Source organism: Mobula hypostoma, chromosome 9, assembly GCF_963921235.1.
Source record: "Mobula hypostoma chromosome 9, sMobHyp1.1, whole genome shotgun sequence".
Lineage (NCBI taxonomy): Eukaryota > Metazoa > Chordata > Chondrichthyes > Myliobatiformes > Myliobatidae > Mobula > Mobula hypostoma.
The window spans coordinates 97841989-97867112 of record NC_086105.1 but is presented as its reverse complement, the minus strand read 5'-3'; the positions used below and the strand labels follow the sequence as shown (position 1 = coordinate 97867112).

Genomic DNA, 25124 nt, shown 5'->3' with positions numbered 1-25124 from the left:
TGTTGAAGGGTCACTGTGGTCAGTGTAGAGTCATTGTGTTGAAGGGTCACTGTGGTCAGTGTAGAGTCATTGTGTTGAAGGGTCACTGTGGTCAGTATAGAGTCATTGTGTTGAAGGGTCACTGTGGTCAGTGTAGAGTCATTGTGTTGAAGGGTCACTCTGGTCAGTATAGAGTCATTGTGTTGAAGGGTCACTCTGGTCAGTATAGAGTTGTTGTGTTGAAGAGGCTGCATCTATGATAAATTCCACTATGATTCTATGACCTTATGACTCTTTGGATCCATTTGCTAGGGTCACGGGATGCATGGCAGGACAGAATAAATATAAAACTCCAGCTGACAGTCTGATATCCAGGGAAATACTGGCTAACCACTAGCAAACTCCTGAACCCGCCACCTCTTTCACACTCCTCTCCCAGTGTTGCTGCCACAGCCTCATACTCTTAACTCTACCTCTCTTGTTTGTTCTACTTTTGATACATAAGCCTTTTCATGTTGCACTGCAATCTCAGTACTATTCTGTTCATTTGTGCGTGCTGGCTATTTGTTATTGTATTTATTATTACCATGTAGTGCATACTCTATATATTAACCCAGCTGTAAATTACCAAAACTAATCTAATCTAATCTAATCCAATACACCCTACATTACTGGGGTTAATAGTTGTATATACAGTATACTTTATGTTGGAATCACACGACACTAAATATTACTTTAGAGGTCAGATAGCATCAACCCAGCACGTGCTTCACATTTTACCACCATGACTTTTATGGTTGCCTGACCTTTGCGCCTCCACTGTCTGAACACTGCATCATTGTGGTTGCTGCATGAAGTGCATTGATTCAACTTCAAGGGCAGAACCTGACATCCTGCCAACCCCAGAGACCAATGGCTTTTACACAACCTACCTTGTCAAAGCACTGATCCTCAAAAATAAACTTGCAAAAAATTAAGCAACGCACATCAAAGTTGCTGGTGAACACAGCAGGCCAGGCAGCATCTCTAAGAAGAGGTACAGTCGACGTTTCAGGCCGAGACCCCTCGTCAGAACTAACTGAAAGAAGAGCTAGTAACAGATTTGAAAGTGGGAGAGGAAGAGGGAGATCTGAAATGATAGGAGAGGACAGGAGGGGGAGGGATGGAGCCAAGAGCTGGACAGGTGATAGGCAAAAGGGATATGAGAGGATCATGGGACAGGAGGCCTAGGGAGAAAGAAAGGGAGAGGGCAAGGAGTACAGTGAGAGGGACAGAGGGAGAAAAAGGAGAGAGAGAAAAAAAAAATTAATAATAAATAAATAAACAATGGATCAGGTACGTATTATTAATTTTTTTTCTTTCTATCCTTTTTCTCCCTCTGTCCCTCTCACTATACCCCTTGCCCATCCTCTGGGCTTTCTCCCCCCTCCCCCTTTTCTTTCTCCCTAGGCCTCCTGTCCCATGATCCTCTCATATCCCTTTTGCCTATCACCTGTCCAGCTCCTGGCTCCACCCCTCCCCCTCCTGTCCTCTCCTATCATTTTGGATCTCCCCCTCCCCCTCCCACTTTCAAATCTCTTACTAGCTCTTCTTTCAGTTAGTCCTGACGAAGGGTCTCGGCCTGAAACGTCGACTGTACCTCTTCCTAGAGACGCTGCCTGGCCTGCTGCGTTCACCAGCAACTTTGATGTGTGTTGCTTGAAATTCCAACGTCTGCAGATTTCCTCGTGTTTGCATTGCAAAAAATTAAGGTATTTTTAAAATGTGTAATTAAAAATATGATTTTTATCTCAAATACATTAATTCATCAAAAATAATCACGTTTATTGTAAGCTTATGGCACTTCCATCACACAGTTTCAGTGACTCCGTTTCGATCCTGACCTCCTCCCTGTGTGACACTGGGGTTTCCTGCATTGGATTGATTTTCTTCTAGTATCTTCTACTCCCAAAGACACGCTTATGAGTTCATTGTCCACAGTGTCTGTGGGTATGGGGGGGCAGGGTAATAAGCAGAGGTGGGAGAGGAATAATACCGATGGGGATGTCAGAGTTCTGCATCTCCTTATGACAGAGGAGGACCCATTTCATCCCATCCACTCAACTCCGGTTCACAGGGCAACCCCATTTCCCATTAATTTCCTTGTATCCCCTCCCATTCTCACCACCTATCCCCATTTTAGATCATAAGACCAGAAGAAGATACAGGAGCATAATTAGGCCATTTGGCCCATCGAGTCTGCTGCCCATTTCATCATTGTAGATCTGTTTGCCTTTCAGCCCCAGTCTCCTGCCTTCTCTCCATATCCCTTCATGTCCTGACTAATCACAAATCTATCACCCTCTGTCTTAAATATACCCAGTGACTTGGCCTCCACAAAATGAATTCCACAGATTCACCACTCTCTGGTTCAAGAAATTCTTCCTCATCTCCACTCTAAGTGGATGTTCCTCTACTCTGAGGCTGTGTCCTCTGGTCTTCGACTCCTCCACCAAAGGAAGCATCCTTTCCAAATCTACTCTATCGAGGTCTTTCAATATTTGGTTGGTTTCAATGAGTTCCCCCCTCATTCTACTGAATTCCAGTGTATTCTACCACTCATCTACACACTAGGGGCAATTGTACAGGAACCAATTAACCTGCCAGCCTGTAAGTCTTTGTGTTGTGGGAGGAAAGCAGAGCACCCAGGAGAAACCTGTACAATCATGCAAACTCCACTCCGGCAGCACCTAAGGTCGGGATTGAACCCAGTTTGCAGGAGATATGATGTGGCTGCTCTACAAGCTGTGTCACTGTTCCAGTAGAGGTTAGATGGACCAACTGGCCTCCTTTTCCATATGAAGAAAATACAATGAGAAATATGATAGAACCAAAACACTTATCTTTACTTGTGTATACTCTCCATATCAGCAACTCCAGTAACCTGAAGGCACTCTGCTGAATATCCCAGCCACAGCTAGCATGAAGCTGAGGGGCCAGAACTGTACAGTAGCAGAGTACGAGATCACTGCCTTGCTCTCCATCTTTTTACTCTGCAGTGTGCTGGTGTGTATGTTGGAATGTGCAGGACACATTGAATTGTGCAAGTCTAGAATGTGTGGACACAATCACTGCAGTGTGCAAGTCTGGAATGTGGAGATACAGCTAACTGCAGCGTGAAAGGTTGGACTGTAGACATGCTCAAGGTAGTGTGTAAGTTTGGAACATTCACAGCATGATTTAATACACTTCTGGACACAACACTCCCCTAAATGCAACATGATATTACAGTGTGAATGGGCAGGGTAGTCCAGTGAATGTTTACAGTTTAGAGACCACTCATTATTGGATTTATACTTTAGCAGGTATTATGGAGCAACATACTTCTTGGCTGGATAAAATACTTCTGTATATCTGACATAATTACACAAGTGCTTACTGGATATTGTGACACAGCTAATACACCCATTGCCTTAATCCTGAACTCCAGTGCTGTCTGTGTAGAGTTTGCATGTTCTCTGGAGAACATGATTCCTTTCTCAGTAATAGAAGTCTTGCTTGTTTTCCCATTTTTCCATTTCTAGCGAACCATCATCAACCTGAAATATTGACTCAGTTTTTCTTTCCACAGATGCTGCCTGACCTGCTGCTTCCAGCATTTTCTCATTTTATTTCAGATTCCTGTATTTGATTTTCAGTAATGTACAGTGTTAGTGTATAATATCTATCACCAACAGAGATTGTACATAGGTTGACATCAGGTGATGAATGCCTGACTTATGGACATCTTTATATTGAATAAAGTTTCATAATGTTATTCACTTTGAAAGTCCAATACTCATTCCTATAAATGGCAGAACAATTTCTCCCCCCACCCCACTCTCTTCACTTTTAGCAATTGTTCATTCTTATCGGTCTGATGTACCTTGGATGCCAATCATTACAAACCATGGAGGTCTGGTTACGGAAAAAATCAACTTAAAAACAGAACCTGTTTGTTACCAGAGGACTGCCTATAATAACACATTTAGGGTAATAGGACAAACAACAATATATTCATTATTTAATGACTAATCATGTTTTATGGGTTTAATGATTCCATATGTCTTTTATAATAACACATTGTGTACATATCCTTCAATACATATAATATATGCTTCTCTTTGCAATATTGGGTTTATTCCAGTGTACATCATGTGTCAAAAGCTTGTTGTGGTGCGTCTAGTGTTGCAGTGTAGTGGCTAGTGCTTGTCGCTCTCACTTTCAGCTTCCACCACTGGATAACAGTCTTGCGAAATGGAGATATGAGTGTGCAAGTCTCTCCCTGCCAGCGTCTAGCCTCTTCAACAGCAACCCTCATGTGGTGTCTCCTCGCTGGAAACTGAACTCCTTTCGGACTCAGGCTGAACTACAGAGAGCAGGGAGGAGGTCTGGGCCCTGCACACGTAGCACACCGGCGTGTGGGCATGCCATGTTTTCCTGAGCGAGATCCCCAGCTATGGGTAAATAGCCCCACTGCCTTGTGGGCAGCCTTAGGAGAGACAAAGGCTAGAGGTGTAAACCCAGATGGCAAATATGGAGTGGAGCCCCTAAGGCAGCTGGACGTCATTGAACATCCTTCTGGCAGCTCCTGCAGCCATGCTGGTGCCAAATGTATTGATTCATAAGCTGTCCTTTGAACTACACGGGTGAGGCCAAGAGGGGATCTTGAAGACTGGGCATCTCTGGGCCTACATACCTTCCGCCCAGGCTTGTGATAATAATGATCATCACCCATTGTCCTCTGAGACAGACGGGTGCCAACCACATCATTAAATGACATAACAGAGTGTGGCTGATAAATTCGGTGTGGTATATACATAATAAATCCTGGGTAATGAAGTCAGTAACAGTAACAGTACAGTATTAAAAATATTAACAACAGTATTTACTTATCATTCAATAACACAACTTTCATGTCTGAGTAGAACTCTCCAGTTTATATTAAAAAAAACAAAACATATAATTTATTTTGGCATGTTATACCCTGCAATATATTACAACACACAATGGGTATAAAACACAAGAACATATATATTAATACACTCTGTGTTATTGAGTTTAAAATTTTAGTGCATACTATATTAAAAACATGGTGCATCACTGAAATAATTAATAAGTTCAGATCCTGGAATCTGAAACAAAAGCTGAAACACTGGAAACACTCAGTTGGTTGGCAGTACCCATGGAAAGAGAAACAGTGAATATTTCAGGTTGACGACATTTCGCTTGCACTGGAAAGATGGGGAAACAAGCGTGCCTTCCATTGCTGAGAAAGGAAAGGTGGAATTATTTGAGATATGATGGAGACTGAGATTTTTCAGGTGACTTGTTTGTTTTTACTGACATCTGGTTAAAGATGTGTGGCACGTGGCCTAGTGGTTAAGGCATTGGACTAGTGATCTGAAGGTCATAAGTTCGAGCCCCAGCTGAGGGAGCGTGTTGTGTCCTTGAGCAAAGCACTTAACCATATATTGCTCAAAATGGGTACTGGCAAAATGCTGGGGGTTAACCTCGAGATAGACTGGCGTCCTATCCGGGGGGGGGGGGGCGGAGTTCGTAATCTCAGTCACTTCATGCCATAGAAACCGGCATAAGCTCTGACCTGATGAGCCCATAAGGCTTAGGACTGACTTTAACTTTAACTAACTGGTTATAGAGGAATGAAGCCATCCAGAAGCAAAACCTGCTATAGCTGTTCTAAAGGTCACGGGGTTTGCTGGAAATGTGAAACAAAAAAAAATCTGGAAATATTTAGTGGATTAGATAGCAGATAATAAAAAGTCAAGTGTTTAGGTGGATAACCCTACATGAGAACTGGTCTCTGCTGACACAGGAGAAAGGCTGGTTATGGGAGATTGCTGAATTCACTGTTGCCTCTTGAGGCTACAATGTACCTAGGCAGCTGAGGGCTTGTTTCTTGAGTTTGAGTTGAGCATTTTCAGAACAGAGTGGAAGACCAAGAATAGAGAGGTCAAAGTGGGAGCAAAATAAATAATTAAAGTGACAGGTATCTGGAAGGTCACTTTCACCCCATTTGTCTGATGGAGGTGTGTATCTAATCACTATCTGGTTTCTCCAATGTTGAGGATTGGAGGATTGAATGCAGAGATTAAGAGCAGGGAATAAAGTGAAGACAAAAGGAAACCTATCCTTGGTCTTTTAGAAGGGGGTGAGAACAGATGTATAGGAAATAGAATGTTGAGTGCTTTATCAACTGCGGTAGAAGGGAAGCCTTAGTTAAGGAAAAAGGAAAATAACTTAGACGCAATGGTGTGGAAAGTCATATTCACAGAAGAAATATGGGGGAGGCAGAGAAAGTGGGAGAATGGAATTGAGTCCTTACAGGAAGCAGGATGGGATTAGGCGCTGTGGATTGGAAAGTATATTGGTCACTAGTCTATCGCCTCAGAAGCAAGTAGAGATGTCCAAAAACTGGAAGGGAATTCAGGAATGAATCATATTGAAGTGAGAGCAGAGACAAAACTGACAGCAAACCCTGGGACATTTTTGAGATTTATATGTAAGTAGGAAGCAGAATAGAGTTGACTAGGTGATCTGAATATATCTGAGACGAAATGCAGATCTGAAAACTTAACTTTAAGACCAGTTGAAACTTGGCTGTCTTCCCTTTACTCAGATAAATATGATGTATCAACATAATGGCCATAAAGGACTAACTATATAGTGTGGATTATATAATAGCATATCCCAAGTTGCACCTTATGTTAAGAGTTAATTGCTTCCCTATATAGCAAATAATAACACTATAACACATAACTGAAGTAGTGCCACTTATATATACGTAATCTAACATATTACTGTAACTTGATAATTACAGCTTGTACACTAGATTCACATCACAATTTATTTTGTGTAACACACTGTATTATCAGATCTAAAGCTCCAATGTTTATACATTTTGTTACTGGGTACAACACAGTAGAGTGTGTTATCTGCTGACACTGGGCACAAAACTCCAATGAATGTTTTACAATGAGCTCAGCAGATATTATAAAATGAGTCACTAGAATTTATTGGGTATAGTGCTCCAACTTGAGCTGATTCATTGCTGGGAAAGTGCCAATGGAGGGCAGAGATTTTGCCTGATTTCCAGCAAGCAGAGCAGCTCTGTCAGTAATGTAGCTCTCTATTTAAGTAATATGACGGCCACCTTTAGCACTGAATCCACTGGTACTCTCGTTTCCAGCAATGCATCCTGAGTTACCAGTGTAGCATTGATAAAATAATAGCTCAGCCTAGCGTACAAGGCACGGCAGCTCAGGTATAGTACAAATTATACGAAAAACACAGAGCGTGTCACGGGAAATAACGATTCTTTCCACATGCATTATGTAATAATGTGCCAAATATTACTGGGTATTGTAGTCCAGCATATTTCATATAATAGGACACACTGCTCACAGCTCAGTATATACCAGATAACAGCATCAAAAGGAAATGCATCCCAACATTATTATATGATAAAATACAAAGCATTAATTGTTAAAATTCTCCAGTATATGTTCTATAATTACAAACTATGAGTTACTGTGCTTAGAACTCCAGTGTATATTCTGTTATAACAGGCAGTGTGTGACTGGGCGTTACACTCCATTTTTGTTATACCATTGTTCCACAAAATTGATACACAATAAGAATAACCGTGACGGGTGGATGCTGCAACTATTTGGTTTCACTCGAACAAATGGACTCAGACGCGGTAGTTCCTCCAAGACTCACTTTATTGTTTATACAGAGAAAAAAATAGAGAGTTGCGAGAAATGCTTTATATTGTACACTACCTACATCACTAATAGGTGGGACTAACTTAAACAACCCCTGGTAGTCTATACTGCCGAGTATACTTAGCAACGTCTGCGTGGTCCCTGAGGGAGGTGATCGACCGTGGATTGGCTCAGGTGGAGGGCCTTGGCGCCAGTTCAGCTGCTCGGCCCGAAGGTGGGACCAGGGCGAGTGGTCTGCCCAAGAAAGAACTTGCCCACCTTTATAGCACTATTGCCACCTCCCAGTCCAGCTGGAAGGGGCTAGGCATCCAATTCGACACTTACACGACCCTAACTTGGGCCAATCCAAGTTCTGGCCACGAATTAAGCCAACATACATCCTCCATACCTACAAGTACCACGGTCGGGTGACCCATAACAACTGGCCTTTGCCCCCTCAGGGACAATGCATCCTATTAATCTTACAACCAAACAATGTAAAAAAGCGTTCTTTAGAGACAAGGTGATTAATTACTTTTAATCAAATCGGCACTTTTAGTTTGGTCTCAGGCATGTTATCCGGTAGACCAGAGTCACATATGGTTCTCCCCTTATCTAGTGTCAAGGGTCAATCTGCTCAACAACATAACAGGCCCACAAATTCCTAATTGTTAACCATTTCCCTGCCGTGCCAATTTTCAGACCCACACATCTCACCCATACACTATACACTTACCTATACAACCATGTGTTGTGTATTCAATGTTTCACTAATATTTGAGTAATATTGTAATATGTAATGTTCACATAATTCATTACAGGTTGGAAAAGTTTGTGAATGCTATACATCATTTTGCCACCACATCATATTTGTCTGCCTCACTAAAGTAAAATGAAACATACAGAAGTTATTTCCAGGCTCCTGCCTTTTTCTTTCAATTCGTTTTACGCTTTGGACTTGCAAAACGTAACTATAGCACACAGTGAATTAATACATACTAATTTTATGTCATAACTTAGCTTCTGCTTGAAATTTTATTTGCATAGATATGGCTAAACATTGCATGGTCATTTCCCTAATAAATGTTGGCTATTGTCTGCATGAGTCCAAAGCTTCATTGTCCACATCTTGTTCTCACTGCTTTTGTTGTCATTTATCTTCAGAAGTCAAATGGTTGAAGACTAGTGACTGAGAAGTGAATGATTTTCCTTGGAAAATTCCTGCTTTTCTTCTATAAAAGTAGGTTGGTGTACTTCATGTTACGCTTTCGAAAAAATGTTCTGCTGCATTTAGTGTAAAACACAGCAGTCTGAATCTGTATTCAGGAGATCGTCAAATTCAAACACACACAAAAAAAAAGAAAATTAAATTACTTCAGCTTAAATAAAAGATGAAATGAATTCTGAATCAAAGACAACTGTTTAGCACATGGAAAGAAGGATTTCAGCACAATTGCACTCAAGGCTGCGTCATCTGAATTTACTCAGCAACATCTCACCACTTGATTTATGCGTATTTATTCGTGTCAATTTTGTTTGGCTATGCAGAGGTGGTATTTTGAATACAAATGCTGTCTCCAAATGAGAAGTCCAAGACCTTTAAGACGTGTTGTTGTGAAGAGATATATAATGCTGAATAGATTCTGAGTAATGTCAGACTAGGAATGTTCTAAAGTCAGCTTTGCCAGAGATGAAAAATGCATTGATAAATAATATGCCAGAATGAATGGAGACAGAGTCAGCTGAATCACAGGTGACTGGGAATTTGAAGGGAAAAGAATTATCCACCTGGAAGAGAGGCTTTATAATAAGAAGTTGTTACCCAGAGTGCAGGAGGGAATGCCAGTGTGTTTTTTCATTAACAGCAAGAAATGAAGCAGCACAATCTCTAAATGGCCAATTACATCCCGACATCCAATGTGCATGGAACAGGAATACAGAATTGATTTGCAGACACATAATTCAGATTTTAGCTTTTGGGAGAAAAGTAGACGCCAGCAGGTTAAGTGAAATAACTTTTTTTAATATACTCTATTTTAATAATAAATTCTTTACTTATTTAAAAAGAAAATTGTGTGCTAATGTGAATGTCGAAAGCTATCTTTCTTTGCGGCCGTGGAACAGCCCACTGTGTATAATCTGCTTTTTATTCAGACAACCAAGAGGCTCCATTGTGTGCAGTTAGTTGTGTGGACTGTGTTATTGTTACTGATGCTGTGTGGTCTCACTCTTGCTTTGACTGCATTCTCTCCTGTAGCACTGAAATGTGTGGCACACTTGAGGCTGCCCCCAGCACATCCTAAAGTGTGTTAATTGTTAACACAAACGATGCATTTCATTGTAAATTACAATGCACACATGATAAATAAACTTGAATCTTGAATCCAGAACCTTTGGCTCCACCTCAGGAGAACAGTTATTCATTTGCATAGCACAATTACCTACTTCAGTCAACAGCTTGTAACTGTATAGTTCCTTCAATATTAACCATTATCTTTTGAGAACAACCATCTCAAGGAGTTCCAGGCAAGGCTCTCAGACAGAAAACCATTCAAAGCTATTTGGGGTGGGTGACTTAAATCCTGGTTAAACAGGGAAAAGTGGAGAAGGGAGACTAAGGCAGGGAATCAGAGAGTTCAGCAGATGAGAAGTTGAAGTGACAAGTCCAAACGGTGGAATGAACATCCCATCGTCCAAATGTGTGTCATCAAGTGTTGACTCACCTCCGAGTTTATCATGAAACTGAAGGTCCAGTCGATTACCAACCAAGCTCCTAACTTCCACTCCCAATGAATTACACATGCCTTACAAATACCACTTACTTCCTACCTCCATGCTCTGGCCCTTCAACACCTGTAAGCTTTGTCAGCAGGAAACCAAATCCCTTCTTTCCTGCTTCCCACCTTTTACCCATAAACCTCAGCCTGTAATGAATTCTACTCCCCAAACCTCAGCCTGTAATGGATTCTATTCCCCAAACCTCTGCCTGTAATGGATTCTGCTCCCCAAACCTCAGCCTGTAATGGATTTTGCTCCCCAAGCTTAGTATTTGCCCAGTACTATATTCAACCACAGCTGCTGTTGGTGAGCTCCATGCACTGCAAGTGCTGGAAGTTGCAGGTTTCATTCTTAACCCTGCCATATTTAAGCTGAAAAGTTAATGTTATTTCAGATCTCTAAAACCTGCAGAAGTTTGATTTTAAACTAACAGCATTAGGATGGGAGAGATGTAAGTTAATTCTGTCACTTCTCATTCACGACTCACAGTACTGCATTACATAGGGACTTGGGGCCTGTGTTCCTGTCCTTTTATGGGAGGTAACTCAGTAAACTTTATCCTCTGTAATGTTGTGAAGGAGCCCTCACAGTGGTAAATCCTAACACATTTCTTCTTCACCTGTTCCATTAGCTTATGGATGGGAGGATTACTGTTAATCACTGCATCAGCAGAGCCTGCATGAGGTAGTCTTGCTAGAAGAGATGAATCATTTCCCTTTGATCTGTAAAATTATGGAAGGATGGAAACTGCTCTTTTCACATATTGGGTTAACAACATCTTTTATGTGGAATAGGATGGTGGAGCACATCAGAGGTGAACCAACAGGAGGACATTTGTGGCAGGAAAGCTACACTTGCTCATGACAGTAAGATTAGGTTAACTAAAGACGGCAATCTTTTTTCTTTTTTATATTGATCTACAGGGGCCGGTCGTTATTGGGTTTCTCTGCTGATGACAGAAAGAATGTTCAGGAATCTTTCTCGTCCCGTTGTTCACCAACATACGTCAAAGGGATGCAAAGCTTTTATCTGAACCTTTATCAAATTACTCAGCTCTGTCGAGTACATAAAAGGAAGAAATGTTAGAGCCACTCAGCAGGCTGGGCAGTTTCTGCAGATAGAGAAACGAGCTCATTCTTAAAGTCATTAACTTTCATCTGAACTCATTCAGAAGTTTAGTATATAGTTTGGTGTTTCTGTTTCACCAGATTGGAAGCTCCATTTGTAGAGATATTTACCACAGTTTCCAGCTTGCCCTTTTGCATTTTGTATTGAACGAGGGTTGAATCCTGGTTTGATAGTAACAGTAGAGGAAGGGATCTGTGGGAAGAGCTGCTGGTGGTGGACAGCAGCTCACTGATGTCCAGTTTTTAGCTGCCGTATCTCATGGCTCATCTTACTTAGCGTGGGTGGGAGAATGCGGGCGGAGTTGACGGGAATGTGAGGAGAACTGGAGAAGGATTTATGAAGGACTAGTGTAAATAGGTCATTTAAGGATGGCGCAGAGCCGTTGAGCTGAAGATCCTGTCACCTTGCGGCAGTTGTTCATGATTCTGGTTGCACTGCCGCACCCCAGGATGGACAGTGTCCTTCTCATGATGATGGGACTTTGTCTTTTCAAGGGCTGTGCATTGCTCACTCTCTGCAACAGGTCAGTCAGCAAAAATGAGCTTGATGCCTTCAGCTTTCCCTTATTCTTTTATTGAGTTCATTTTATATTTATTTATTGAAATACAGTGTGGATGAGGGCTTTCTGGCCCTTCAAGCCCAGCGACCACCCGACTTAATCCTAGCCTAACCACAGGACAATTTACAATGACCAATTAACCCACCAACCAGTATGTTTGTGGACTCTGGGAGAAAACCATTCAAAAATAAAATGAAAGGTAGAGTAGACCTGGAAAATAAGTCCAAGGTACCCTGAATATCATGGGTCTATCACAGTTTGAATAAGGTAAGAAGAAGTAACTTATGGCAGATACAAAGAATTAAAAACAGGGAGGTCCTGGAGGGGTTTAAAGTGTGCAGGCGCATCACTTAGAGAAGAAATAAGGAGGCCAAAGTGAGGGTCATGAAGTAACACTGGCAGGCAAGATCAGGGAAAATCCCAAAGCATTTTATAAGTATTTTAAAGGTGTACCCAAAGAAAAAATGGGGCCCATAATGGGCTAAAGTGGTAAACTTTCATGGAGCCAGAGGATGTACTGTGCATAAGACCTTTTCAGAGTACTGCAGTAATTTTATGCACTTATGCCTCAAAAAAAAAACAAATTTCATGATGCATGTGAGTGATGATAAACCTGATTCTGTTATGGGTCTCTATTGTGGCCTGAGAGTGGGTAGGCAGCGGGGAGAGGAAAATTATGGTTGGGAAAAGGGGAAGGGAGAGGGGTCAGAGTGGGAAGCACCAGAGAGATGTTCTGCAATGATCAATAAACCAATTGTTTCAAATCAAGTGATCTTGCCTGGTGACTCAGGGCTGGGGGTGTCTGCAGGTGTGCCACCTCTAGTGACACTCCACCTTGCCATTCCCAGCATCCTTTACTCCTTGGTGACAAACACGGTACTGTGCAACAGTCTTAGGCATCCAAACTATATATATGTGCCTAGGACTTTTGCACAGTACTGTAGCGAAGGTTTTTAATGAATGATTCTCATCTGTAGTTGCTGTGGAGATGGACATTGCAGTCTGAGAATTCATGAAGAGGCACAACAAAATTCTGGAACCATTGAAAAGGAGGCAATATTAGATTTCTTAGTAGGACTAAATGGGGATCATGGCCCAATGAGATATATCCCAGGATGATATGAATGGCAATGGATGAGACTGCTGGGGCTCTGTCAGAAGTTCTGTGAGAACAGCAGCAGTGAAAAGCCCAGAAACTACAGGCCTTTTGGTCTGGAGATGGGGATACTGTTGTAAACATTTCTGAGTGACAAGGTTAATCTGTATTTGGAGATGCAGAGATAAACAAAGGCTAGTCAGCATAGCTTTGATAAACGGACATCCTATTTGAATATTTTTATTCAATTTTTTGAGTAGGTGATGAACTACCGTACATTGATGAGGATGGTGCAGTTAATGTGGTCTGCACGGATGCAGTAAGCTGATGCAGTCTACATGGACTCCAGTGAGTTCATCTATTCTGCATAAGTTTCAGTAAACTGATGTGATTTACATGGACTTTGGTGAGTTAACGTGGTCAGCATGGACTTTGGTCAGGAATTTTATTAGGTCACTTATAGGAATAGATTTCAAATTTGAGAGCACATAGATCTAGGTAAATTTGACAAAGTGAATCCAAAATTGGTTCCCACTTTTAATTGAGTTGGTGATTGGAGCTAGAGAGTTGCTTTTGCAATGGGAAGTCGGTAACCAACCAGTAGTGCACCTCAGGTATTGGTGCTAGAGCCTTTGCAGTTTGGGACCAGGACTGATAGGGAGGAAAGTATGTAGTTGTCAGATACAGATTGATATTCAAAAGTTTTTGAGATTGATGGAGATATGGCTCATTGAATTTAATCCACAAAACTATGATCTAATGCATTTTGGAATGATAAATAAGGCCAGAAAAAAAAAGATAATCCATATGGTCATATGACCACGATGTAGGAGTAGGATCAGGCCATTCAGCCAATCGAGTCTGCTCCGCCATTCCAACATGGCAGATTTATTATCCCTCTCAACCCCATTCTCCTGCCTTCTCCCTGGAACCTTTGCGCCCTGACTAATCAAGAACCAATCAAACTGCACTTTAATTTTATCTAATGACTTGGCCTCCACAAATTTCACAGTTTCACTACCATCTATCTAAAGAAATTCCTACTCATCTCTGTTCTAAATGGATGTCCCTCTGTTCTGAGGCTGTGCCCTCTAATCCTGGACCCTCCCACTATAGGAAATATCCTTTCCATATCTGCTCTATCTCAGCCTTCCGATATTTCATAAGTTTCAATGAGATACCCTCATTCTTCTAAACTCCAGTGAATACAGGCCCACAGCCATCAAGCGCTCCTCATACATTAACCCTTTCATTCTGGAACCATTCTCGTGAACCTTGTCTGAAACTTCTCCAATGCCAGCTCATCTATTTTTAGATGAGGGGCCGAAAAATTCTCACAGTGCTTGAACTGAACCCCATTAATCCGTGAAAGAAAAAGCTATTCCTGTGTTAACTCACCTTGAATGATGACTTGCTCTATGTAACCAAAGGTGCATTGAAACAAGAGGGAAAGCAAAGTGAATTCTCACTGCAAAGGTGCCCTAGCAGATAGGAGTTTGCTTGCAGTACTGTGCCGCCTTTCAGTCAAGAACAGTAAAAGCTGTCAAATTGTTCTGACAGATCCCAGCCCAGGGAATGGGGTGCTGGAGAAACATTACCACTTGCAACAGCAGCCAACTAAGGTCATCCAAGTTGAGGTTATCAATTAACCCTGAGTTTCGCTCCTTGCTGTGAACCTGCTCTTATGAGAAATCCATTTGAGCTCATTTTATTTCAGCCTGTGATTGTTGTATAGGACAGTAACTTCCACATGATTAGATCAGGTTGGATGTGACTGAATCCTAAGGGTGAAGGAGCACATTGCCAATCTACTTTTCTGCCTAGCATGCCTCAGTCAGGTTAGGAGCAAAAATCCTTTCATCACCTTTTATTTTTCCTTTGTTAGAATTCTCTCATCCATTGGGGACTCCTAGGACACCTTCATTGATGGAGACTGGGAGTATTCAGTTTTTAATGTAAATCATAGCAAATGCTTGTCACAGAGCTAGGTGACGTGGGTTTAAGATTAATAAGTAATTGCTAGTTTAGAGATTAGAAAGAACATTTCGTTTTGAAACACTGTGTACCAGATCTGTCGAAAAGACTTCCTAGAACAGCTCATGCACTGTCAATTAAATCTTACAAAAGGAGGCGGTGAGTTGCATGGCTGAGAAATGGACTAGAATATTCACTTAAGGTGAGAAGGGTGAGGAACTATTTAATCAAAGCTGCTTAAAGTATTAAAGGAATTTGATTTGATAGAAATAGAAAGACATTAGGTAAACAAGGCAAAGAAGATTAGAGCAACATCATTCCAAAAGTACTTCATACAAAGAGAATCCAAAAGCTGACTCCAAGAAATCCTTAATGGAAATATTGAGAGGAGAAGATGGCGGCACAACGCAGCTCGCAGTGGCCACTCCGGTGGTGATGTCTGTTATTTGTCAAGTAGGGTGCCGTGCACAATCCTGATTTGATGGAGACAGATGTGAGAGCATGTAGGAACATCTGGAGAAACTTCTGAAATGCCTTCTTTGCTGCTGCTGCTACTGTGTGATCCAGAATCTCCGGAGGAGAAGGCCCTGAGTCTTTGGCTTTGCTTGTTGCTCGGCGGCCGGGACGGGGTTGAAGCTCTAGGCAGAGATGGTGCTCGGTGTCGGAGGGCTGGTCGGAGGCTCAAAGTTTTCAGACGGACACAGAGTCGGCTGTGGTCGGGTGCTTCCAATGCATCGGCAGTTGTCGGCGCCTGGAGGTTTATGGCAGAGAGAGGTTCTCCCTTTTGCCGCCTACTATCGAGACTATTGGGTGTCGATCAGAACTGTGAGACTTCTTTTTTACCGTGCCCATGGTCTGCAAATTATGGTGTTGCTCTGCACTGCTGTAACTATATGTTATAATTATGTGGTCTTGTCAGTGTTAGTCTTTGGTTTGTCCTGTTTTTTTTTGTGATATCACTCTGGAGGAACACTGTATCATTTCTTAATGCATGTATGCATTTCTAAGTGACAATAAACGAGGACTGAGTGTCCTCATAATCGAATCTAACCTTGCTGGTGTGGGAATCATTCATTGACAATCCCCAATGGCCCCTGAGCTGCGGTTTAATCACATTTGTAAGATGCGGAGGATGTTCAAACCAGGCTGGCAACTGCTGGTGCTGGAACATTGAAAGAAGGGAAAAAGGGAAATTCTGGAAGCAGCAGGCCGGTCAGGTTTTATGTAAATTTCTGGTCACCATCAGCTTATAGAATCCTTTTATTTCAGATTTGCGGTTTGAATTTAGTTCGCTTTTGGGTGTGAGGACTCAAACTCTGTAGGTAGGTCTGAGGCTCTTCCAGCACCAGGGCCTCTTTAAACATGAATCTCAATATCAGTGATTATATTCCTGAGCCTAGGCTTGTCTGTACCCGATATTCACACATCCACGCATTCTGGCAGTGGTTGAGAGTGTGGAATCCGGCCGAGATGCTGTGGTAAAAAGCTGCTCCCTTAACGACGACCAATCAACTCAGAATCTTTGGCTTCTATGTCTTTGTTCAGGAACAAACAGAGCTCAATTTGTTCTTCCCCTCAGTTCATTAATGTTACTGTGTACCAGCGATGTGGGGAAAGTCATTGAGCATCTTCATCCAAGGGAGCCGTTGCCCATCAGGCTTGCCAAATCCTTTAGCAAATCATCTTGGGGCAAGTACAGGCACCAGTGGAATCCAAATGTATTTGTTCTAGGTCTGCATATCTGCCTGCTTTTATTGTGCCTCTTATCTTACTGACAACCTCCTGCAGCCAAAGTCAGTGAACAGGAAATGAGCAGTGTGCTTTGAAATTGTTTAACTTCTGGCAACAGGAACTACTTGGCTTTGCTAGCTCTGTGCAATCTCCATTTTTACTGAGCTCAGCTTTAGCTTCCAGTATCACCAAGTAAGTGATCACCTTCCACTTCTAGCTTCACCAGGCACTCCCGGCCATGGGCCGGAAGATACAAAACGACCCGTCACTAAGCTCAGAATTGTGGCCGCGATGCCAAGCAACCATATTTGAAGAATGGGAGGAGCGTCACTTGGGGTCTTTTTCATTACTCACTTGTCCATGAGATCGGACCAGTTTCCATCGGAATCTAAATATACTGTGCTCTCAAGAAACCAGAATAAAGACTGAAAAAAATGTTGGAAATACTCAGCAGGTTATGTCGTATCTGAGGAGAAAGAAACAGATTTATCGTCTTGGGTTTGTTGGAAGCGCTGACAAAGCATCTCAGACTGAAATATTAACTGTATTCCCCACTTTATGGACATTAGCTGACCTTCTGAGTGCTGCCAGTGTTTTCTTGTTTTAATTTCAGATTTCCAGTATTTGCAATTTAAAAAAAAATCATCTTCAGAACTTGGCCTGGATGGGTGTCTTTTATAAATGATGGTCAAGTTTGTTCCCAAGCTAGTCTTTTGCTCAAGGGCATAATCTTGTTTCCATAAGCTGTCAACTCAACCCCTATTGTCAAACAAAACCATGTCGGTTAAAGCTCCTTCACTACCATTTCCTCAATCAGATCAGAGTCCACCTCCAAATGTCATCTGGCTACATTACCAAACTATCAACATAATCCTTCAGCCTAAATAATGGTCAGATTTATCTAAAGAAGGAGAGCTGAATAGTGTTACGTATTACTGAAAGTACTGATCTCTCGTAAATATATATAGAAAATGCAATTTGAGTGATTTCCATAGAGATTTATTCTCTCCAGCCAACAGCTGTGCAAAATATCTGATGAATAAGCTATACCACATTTGTTCAAGTTGTCAACAGGAAAGTGACAGCAGGAAATATGAAGTACAGTGGATGATAAGAAACTTTACCCAGACCCATTTAAAATGAATGGGCATAATTTAAGGTAAATGGTAGAAGGTTCAGAGGTGATCTGAGGAAGAACTTGTCCACTCCAAGAGTGATGGAATTTGGAGCCCACTGCTTGAAAAGGTGATGGAGACAAATTCTCTCACAACATTTAAAAAGAATATGGACACAAACTTGAATTGCCAAAGTGTAGAAGGCTATGGACCATGCACTGGTTTAATAGGTATAGTGGCTGGTGTAGACTGTTGTGTATGTGTTGTTTGAGTAGTATCTGAGTAATACTCCTGTGTCTTCCTCAGAATTAGTTTCATGTTTTGAAGTTCCAAAACATAACATGGACCCAGTAAGTTCATGGGTTGTTTCTATTAGGTATGACCTTATGAATCTAAGAATCTGCAGAATTTTCTCTATTGGGCTATGAACAGTGCGGTGCATTGCAGTAATAGCTATTCTTGAAAATACTTTGAGCTTTCTGCTGTTTAGAAAGATGTATGACTGCATGTCTGTCAATGGGAAACTCTTCCCATGAAGAATGTAGAATTTTTCTGCAATGTTTTAATTACCCTCTTTAGAATATATGTACAACTGACAATAGTTCATAGATAGCAGATTGTCAGAAAAAAAAACTGTTCTATTTGAGTCTTCACAATGCAGTCCTGCTTGCGGGTTAGGCAGATTTCAGGGTTTCTTTGGTACAATTCCAGAAGAAACTCATTGGAGTGACACAAAGGAAAGTTAAGAGACTGATGGAATTTAAAGAAACAAACAAATTGCTGGAGAAATTCAGCCCGTTGAGCGACATATGTGGAGGGAAAGGACAGTCAACATCTTGAGTCAAGATCCTTGGTTGTAGAATACACCTTCTGGTGCTACTTGGACACGTCTTCAACGATGAACCTGGGGTCATAGAGTGTTTCGGGTCTTTAATCATCAGACAACCTTGACCGGGTGACCCAGCTGACGATGATCAGCCCCTGACTTGTGTCCAAGTGGCGCATGAATCCACGGATCCCCCTCCGGATCCACAGCCACCGCGAGGCCTTTTCAGCAGCTTCCAGAATGTTCTTGGTGGCTCTTCTGCACTGCAGTCCTTTAACTCCAAGGAGTTTTAGAGTCCGCTGTAATGAATGGCCAGCAAAGCCCTGGCACCCAACTTCGACTGGCTCACAGCGAGCTCTCCAGCCATTGCTCCAGCATCCTGCAACAAGATCTGTGTATCTTGCCCTCTTGTGCTCGTTGGCCTCTTCAATACGGTCTTCCTAGGGGACAGTAAGTTCCAGCAGGACCACTTGCTTTGTAGACTCCGATATTAACACCATGTCTGGGCGGAGCAGAGTGGCTGTGATGTTCTCTGGGAACTTGAGCTGCCTCCCTAGGTCGACTTAGAGCTGCCAGTCTCGTGCAGTGGCACGAAGCCCTCCCAAGGAGCTAGGCTGAGGTTGAGCCTTCTCCCCTGCTCTGTTGAAGGTGATGGACTGTTTGGGAGCGTGCTGATTTTTGCTGTCTTGAATCACTGTGCTGATTGCGTCCGCCATAGACCTTAGGACTTGGTCATGGCACCAGCGGTATCGCCCTTCCCCCAACGCCTTCGAGCAGCAACTTAGGATATGCTCCAAGGTGCCCATCTTCTGGCACAGTTGGCATGCTGGAGTGTTTGCCATGCCCCACCTGTGCAGGTTGGCCAGGCTTGGGAGAACATCATAGACTGATTGGATAAGAAACTTGATGTGCAATGGTTCGGCTCTTCAGAGCTCTGTTCAGGTGAACTTGTGAGGTTCCGCATGCTCCCATCTAGACCAGGCGCCTTGTTTGTACAAGCCGACCATCTTGCTGTATTGTTCTTCCTCCACTTCTGCTCGTATCTCGTCCTGAACCAGTTGACACTTCTCCTTTCCACGGGTTTTGTCGTAGCGTGGTTTGGAAAACAGCCCAGTCCTGCCCGCCCCACCGCCACAGTGCCCACCAAAATGTTGTGCTGCAGCCGTGCCTCCGTTCTGTCGACAGCTTCCTGTGCCTGCCACTTCCTTCCGGTCTTTACGCGGATTCCTGCCGAAGCAACTTTAATGTCAGAGGATCTTCGGTGTATTATAACCTCCCTGGCTCGAGTGGCTTTGAACTCCTCTGATACTCCGCTGATGGGGAGCTGCAGCTTGGTGGATTTCCCATACAGGGCAATGCAGCTTAAGGTCCGGGGGAGGGGGAGCCCCAACCACCTCCGGAGAAACTGACTGACAGTCTTCTCTAGAGCCTCCACTGCTGACTTTGGCACCTCGTCGACTAGAAGGGGCCAGAGTAGCCTTGGCAGGACTCCGTATGGATACATCTAGGCTTTGAATTTTCCTGGAGGCCCCGATTTGTCAATCGCGGTGAGCAAGGTTATCAAGTCGCTCTTGTTTTGTTGAAGTGTGGCTGTGTCCTTTAGGGAACTGTCGAAGATCTTGCCCAGGCTGTTGACTGGTTTTCCTGTCACCGTTGGAATCTGGATCCCTCCCAGGGTAAAGTGGAACCGGTCGGCACTCTTCCCTTCTTCGGTACCAGAGACCTGGACTTGGCTGGTTTAAAGTTCATCCGTGCCCTTGAGATGAGCCGTTCCAGCCCTGGAAGGAGCCATCTGCACCCAGGGACGGATGTTGCCATCACCGTCAGGTTGTCCATGAATGTTCTTATGAGGGGCTGCCGAGTACCAGATCTAGACATGAGGCCTCTATATTCCACCTCCGCTGACTTGACGATCATGTTTATGGCCAATGAGAAGAGTGACACCGAGATTGTGCAGCCAGTGATTATGTCCTTCTCCAGCCGATGCCAGGCGGATGTTAGTGACCCGGAGGAGACTCTCAACCTGAAGTCGCTGTAATAGTCCAGAACAAGGTTTCAGATCATCTCTGGAACATGGTGTCTTGTCAGTGCTTGTCTGGGATGAATCCATAGGCGTTGGTTAGGTCCTGCCAGAGTGCTGCAAGGTCTCCCCTGTTTTCCCTTGCCTCCCGGATCAGCTGGGTCACCACTCCTGTGTGCTCTAGGCATCCAGGTACTCCTGGGGATCCCCCCTTCTGTACTGAGGTGTCTATGTATCCATTCTTCAAGAGGAACTCAGTTAAACGTTGGGCCACAATCTTGAAGAAGATCTTCCCTTCAACGCTGAGCAGCGAGATAATACGAAACTGCTTGATTTTGCTTGAATCCTCTTCTTTTGGGATCCAGACACCCTCCGCGTGCCTCCACTCAGCAGTGACCTTTCCTGTCTGCCAGATCACCTTCAAGATCTTCTAGAGTCGCACAGGGAGCCTTGAGCACTGCCTGTAGACTTTGTAATGCACTCCGCTGGGGCCAGGGGCGGAACTTGCTCTTGCTGCTTTGACTGCTTCTTTGACCTCCTTCAGGGTGGGCTCAGAGATGTTGAATTTGGTCACCGGTTCTGGAGGTGTCACCAGTGGGCAGAGGTCCTGCTCTCTCGAGGTGTCACTGAAGGTGATACTGAGATGGTGGTTTATCTCCTCTACAGAACAAGTGAGGTGGCCACTTCGCCTCTGTCCTAGTATCCTCTTGGTGAAGCCAAAGGGATTGGTAATGAAAGCACCGCGCTTTCGGGCCCTCTCCTTGCCCTTTCTTCGGTGCCACTCAGCCCGCCTGAGTGTGATGTACCTCCTCCTGATGATACCTGTGAGGTCTGACAGGGCAGTTTTCTCCTCCTCCTTGGCCAACTTAAATTGGTGCTTCAGAGACTTGAGTTCTTATCTCAGCTGGCTGATCTTCAGTTCCCGACGGTTTGGTCTCACTGGATTACTTGTTCCATGCTTTTCCTTGACACTAAGCCGTTCTGAGCCTCTGCTCATTATGAGGTTGCACATAGTCCAGAGCTTCTGGTCAGCATTGCCCTTTGATATCGCCTCCAGAATCTTGTCTACATCCTCATCCAACTGGAGCCACTCCTTCTTGTTAGCGGCAGGTCACTTCACCTAACGCTGCTCCGACTTTCTGCTTTTGGGGGGACTTGTGTTGCTTGGAGATTCCGGACACTGTGGGGTGACTCCGGGCCAGACTCCTTCTCCGTCTGACCAGGTTCTGTAGTCAGCACCACAGAGCTTGTAGTACTAGCTCCTGCTCCTGTGCGTTGCTTCACTTGTTCCCTCCTCAAGCAGGCCCTCTTCGTCTGGTGGGTCTTCAGACCTCTCAGGTTTTTGCACATCTTGCCGCAGATACAGACTGCGCTCACAGTCTATTGTCGGTTTGCTTGAAAAAGAAACTCATTGGAGTTAGACAAAGGAGAATTAAGAGACTGATGGAATTTACAGAAACAAACAAATTGCTGGAGAAATTCAGCCAGTTGAGCAGCATCTGTGGAGGGAAAGGACATTTTGAGTCAAGACCCTTCCATCTGGATGTCTCCAAATTTTGAGCTCCACCAGCATCTTGTTTGTTGTTCTTAGACAATTCCCAGTTCTTTCCATGGAGTGCTATTTCACACACCCAACGATGAGTGAATGGAATTCCCATGTTACTGTCCTTTGAAGGAGCAATAAAAGAGACAGAAGTACAAGCACAAGGGACACTGAGGCACACAGGAAATGATAAATCAAACGGTGCGCCAATGTACCATCATGGCTGACCCAGTGGTAAGAACAAGGATCATGTTAACAATATCTCCTCGAGGAAGGGTGAGGAAAAGGATTAATTCTTGACCTACCAAAATCAATTGACCCCAGTTTAAGAAGTATTGGCCTTAACAATCCTAGCCGGAGAAATTCATAAGGCATCTGGTAAGGTTGTACCAGAGCTGATCCTGATTGCAATACAATTCTGCCCTGACATAAGTGTCGTTGTCGCAGATTGGTAAATGGCCATACCACCTGTAGAACTGCGTGCCTGGAAATATTTAACACTCTTGGGAGAGAAGACAAGATAATGGGAAAAATGTACTGACCACGCAAGACTAAATGAATGGGATGTTGGTAAATAAACGCGTTCTTGCTCACACAGAACTCTAACTCTCTTGGGCACTAAGAACTATTGTTAAGCCTGCCAAAAAATAACAATTCATCCTTTGATTAGCATTTGTACAAAGGACAATTTTCAATTACTTTTTTTTAATTAACTGCTCAATAGTTCATTAAAAACTAAAAAAAGCAAGCAAAACAGAAAACATACAGTAAAACAAGTGTAGTTACTTCATAACTGTAATTATTATATTCATGTGTCAATTTGAGCAGATTAGGCAGACTACACCATGCAGGCAAAGAATACATATAGACTCAAAAATTAAATCACTATATTATATTCAAATATAGTCATTCATTATATTTAGTAACAAAGCACAAATTGCCCACTGGGGTTGCATATGATGGGAATGAATGGGAAGATGTTTAGTCCATTTTGAGTCACACTGCGGTAGATTTGTCTTCTTGGAATTCTGTACAAAGGAAGATCTTGCAAGGAAATTTAGACCATTGGGACTAAATAGAAAGGAGTGGGGTTTGTTCAACTTCTCTGCAAAGTGACTGCATTCATTATGATCCTGCAGAATGGGAGTGAATGGGAAGGGAATTGGTCGACTGGAATTCTGAATGAAAGGAATGAACGAGGAAAAGATTTCATACAATGGGAATAGAAAACATTAAGCTGCAGTTTGGTCTATTGCGAATTTACAGATTGGAGTGAAAGGGAAGGGTTCTGCTCCATTCTGTGCAGTAAAGGTGAACAGGAAGATCACACACAGGAGAATCTGCTGATGCTGGAAATCCGAGGCAAAATACACAAAATCCACAGAACTCAGCAGGCCAGGCAGCATCGATGGAAATGAATAAACAGTCGATGTTTTGAGCTGGGACCCTTCATCAGGACTGGGAAAAAAGATGAGAAGTCAGAGCAAGAAGGTGCGGGGAGGGGAGGAAGATAATAGGTGATATGTGAACCCAGGAGAGGGAGAGGAGTGAAGCAAAGAGCTGGGAAGTTGAGTGGTGAAAGAGATAAAAAGAGTTGGAGGAGAGGAATCTTATAGGAGAGGGTAGAAGATCATAGAAGAAAGAAAAGGAGGAGGAACACTAGAGGGAGGTGATGATCAGGTAAGGAGAAGAAGAGGGAGGGAGAAAGGAATAGGGAATGGGGAATGGTGAAGGAGAAGGGTGTCCTTCGCTATTCCTCATTCCTGTTTCCCTCTCTCCCTTATCTACTTACCTACCCATCTACCCATTTACTCTTTTCCACAGATGGTGCCTGATTTGTGTGAATAGGAAGATGTTTGGTTGACTGTGACTTTGTATGATAGAAATACATAGGATGCAGCTTTGCTCCATTTACGATTCAATAAATGCTGAAAATTGTATATATCTTGCGAATCAATTGTATCACCTCGGATTGCTACATAACTCTCTAAGGCGCAGGAGTCTAATGAATATCTCAGATGATGTAACTCCATGAATAAATAAAACATTAGCATAATTAGTATTTTTAGCAATCAACTATTTATTCAGAAGATAATGAAAGTCTTAATCCCTGGGGCTGTATGACACAGTCAGTCGTTACACTTTCTTTCTCCTTTAGAGTCTGGATTCAAATCCAATCCATTGAATAGGTAATAAACTCTGTTGTCCATAAGGGTTATTTGGACTATCTCAGGCCGGCATAATGGAAAAGGTTAATAGTAATTGTCCATGTGGGAATTAATCACACAGATAGAAGAGCACTGAAGCTGCAGTATGTAGGGAGCGTTCTTAAGAACTTGGGCAAAATGTACAAGTCAAGACTTTGAATTTCACAAACTGTAGATGACAAGTATTTTTTACCCCAAGGGTGAGTACTGAAAGTGCAAAATAAGACACAAAAGATGGGTATAGGAGGTACAGACTCCTGGGATATTGGAACCAGTAATGAGCCACAAATGGATTTTGGTCAAAGTGAATCCCCTTGGAGCCAGGAACTATCCCTTTACAAGATGGGCACTAGCATTGTGTATGAGGGGGCAGGGTTTCTGGTGGCACACCAAGCTGAATATTGCAGAGGAGATTTGGGTGTG

General features: G+C 43.0%; 1 pseudogene; it reads right to left on the bottom strand.

The window, feature by feature from the left end:
- Positions 1-19042: 19042 nt before the first annotated feature.
- On the bottom strand, positions 19043-21963 carry LOC134352265 (uncharacterized; annotated as a pseudogene).
- Positions 21964-25124: the final 3161 nt, after the last annotated feature.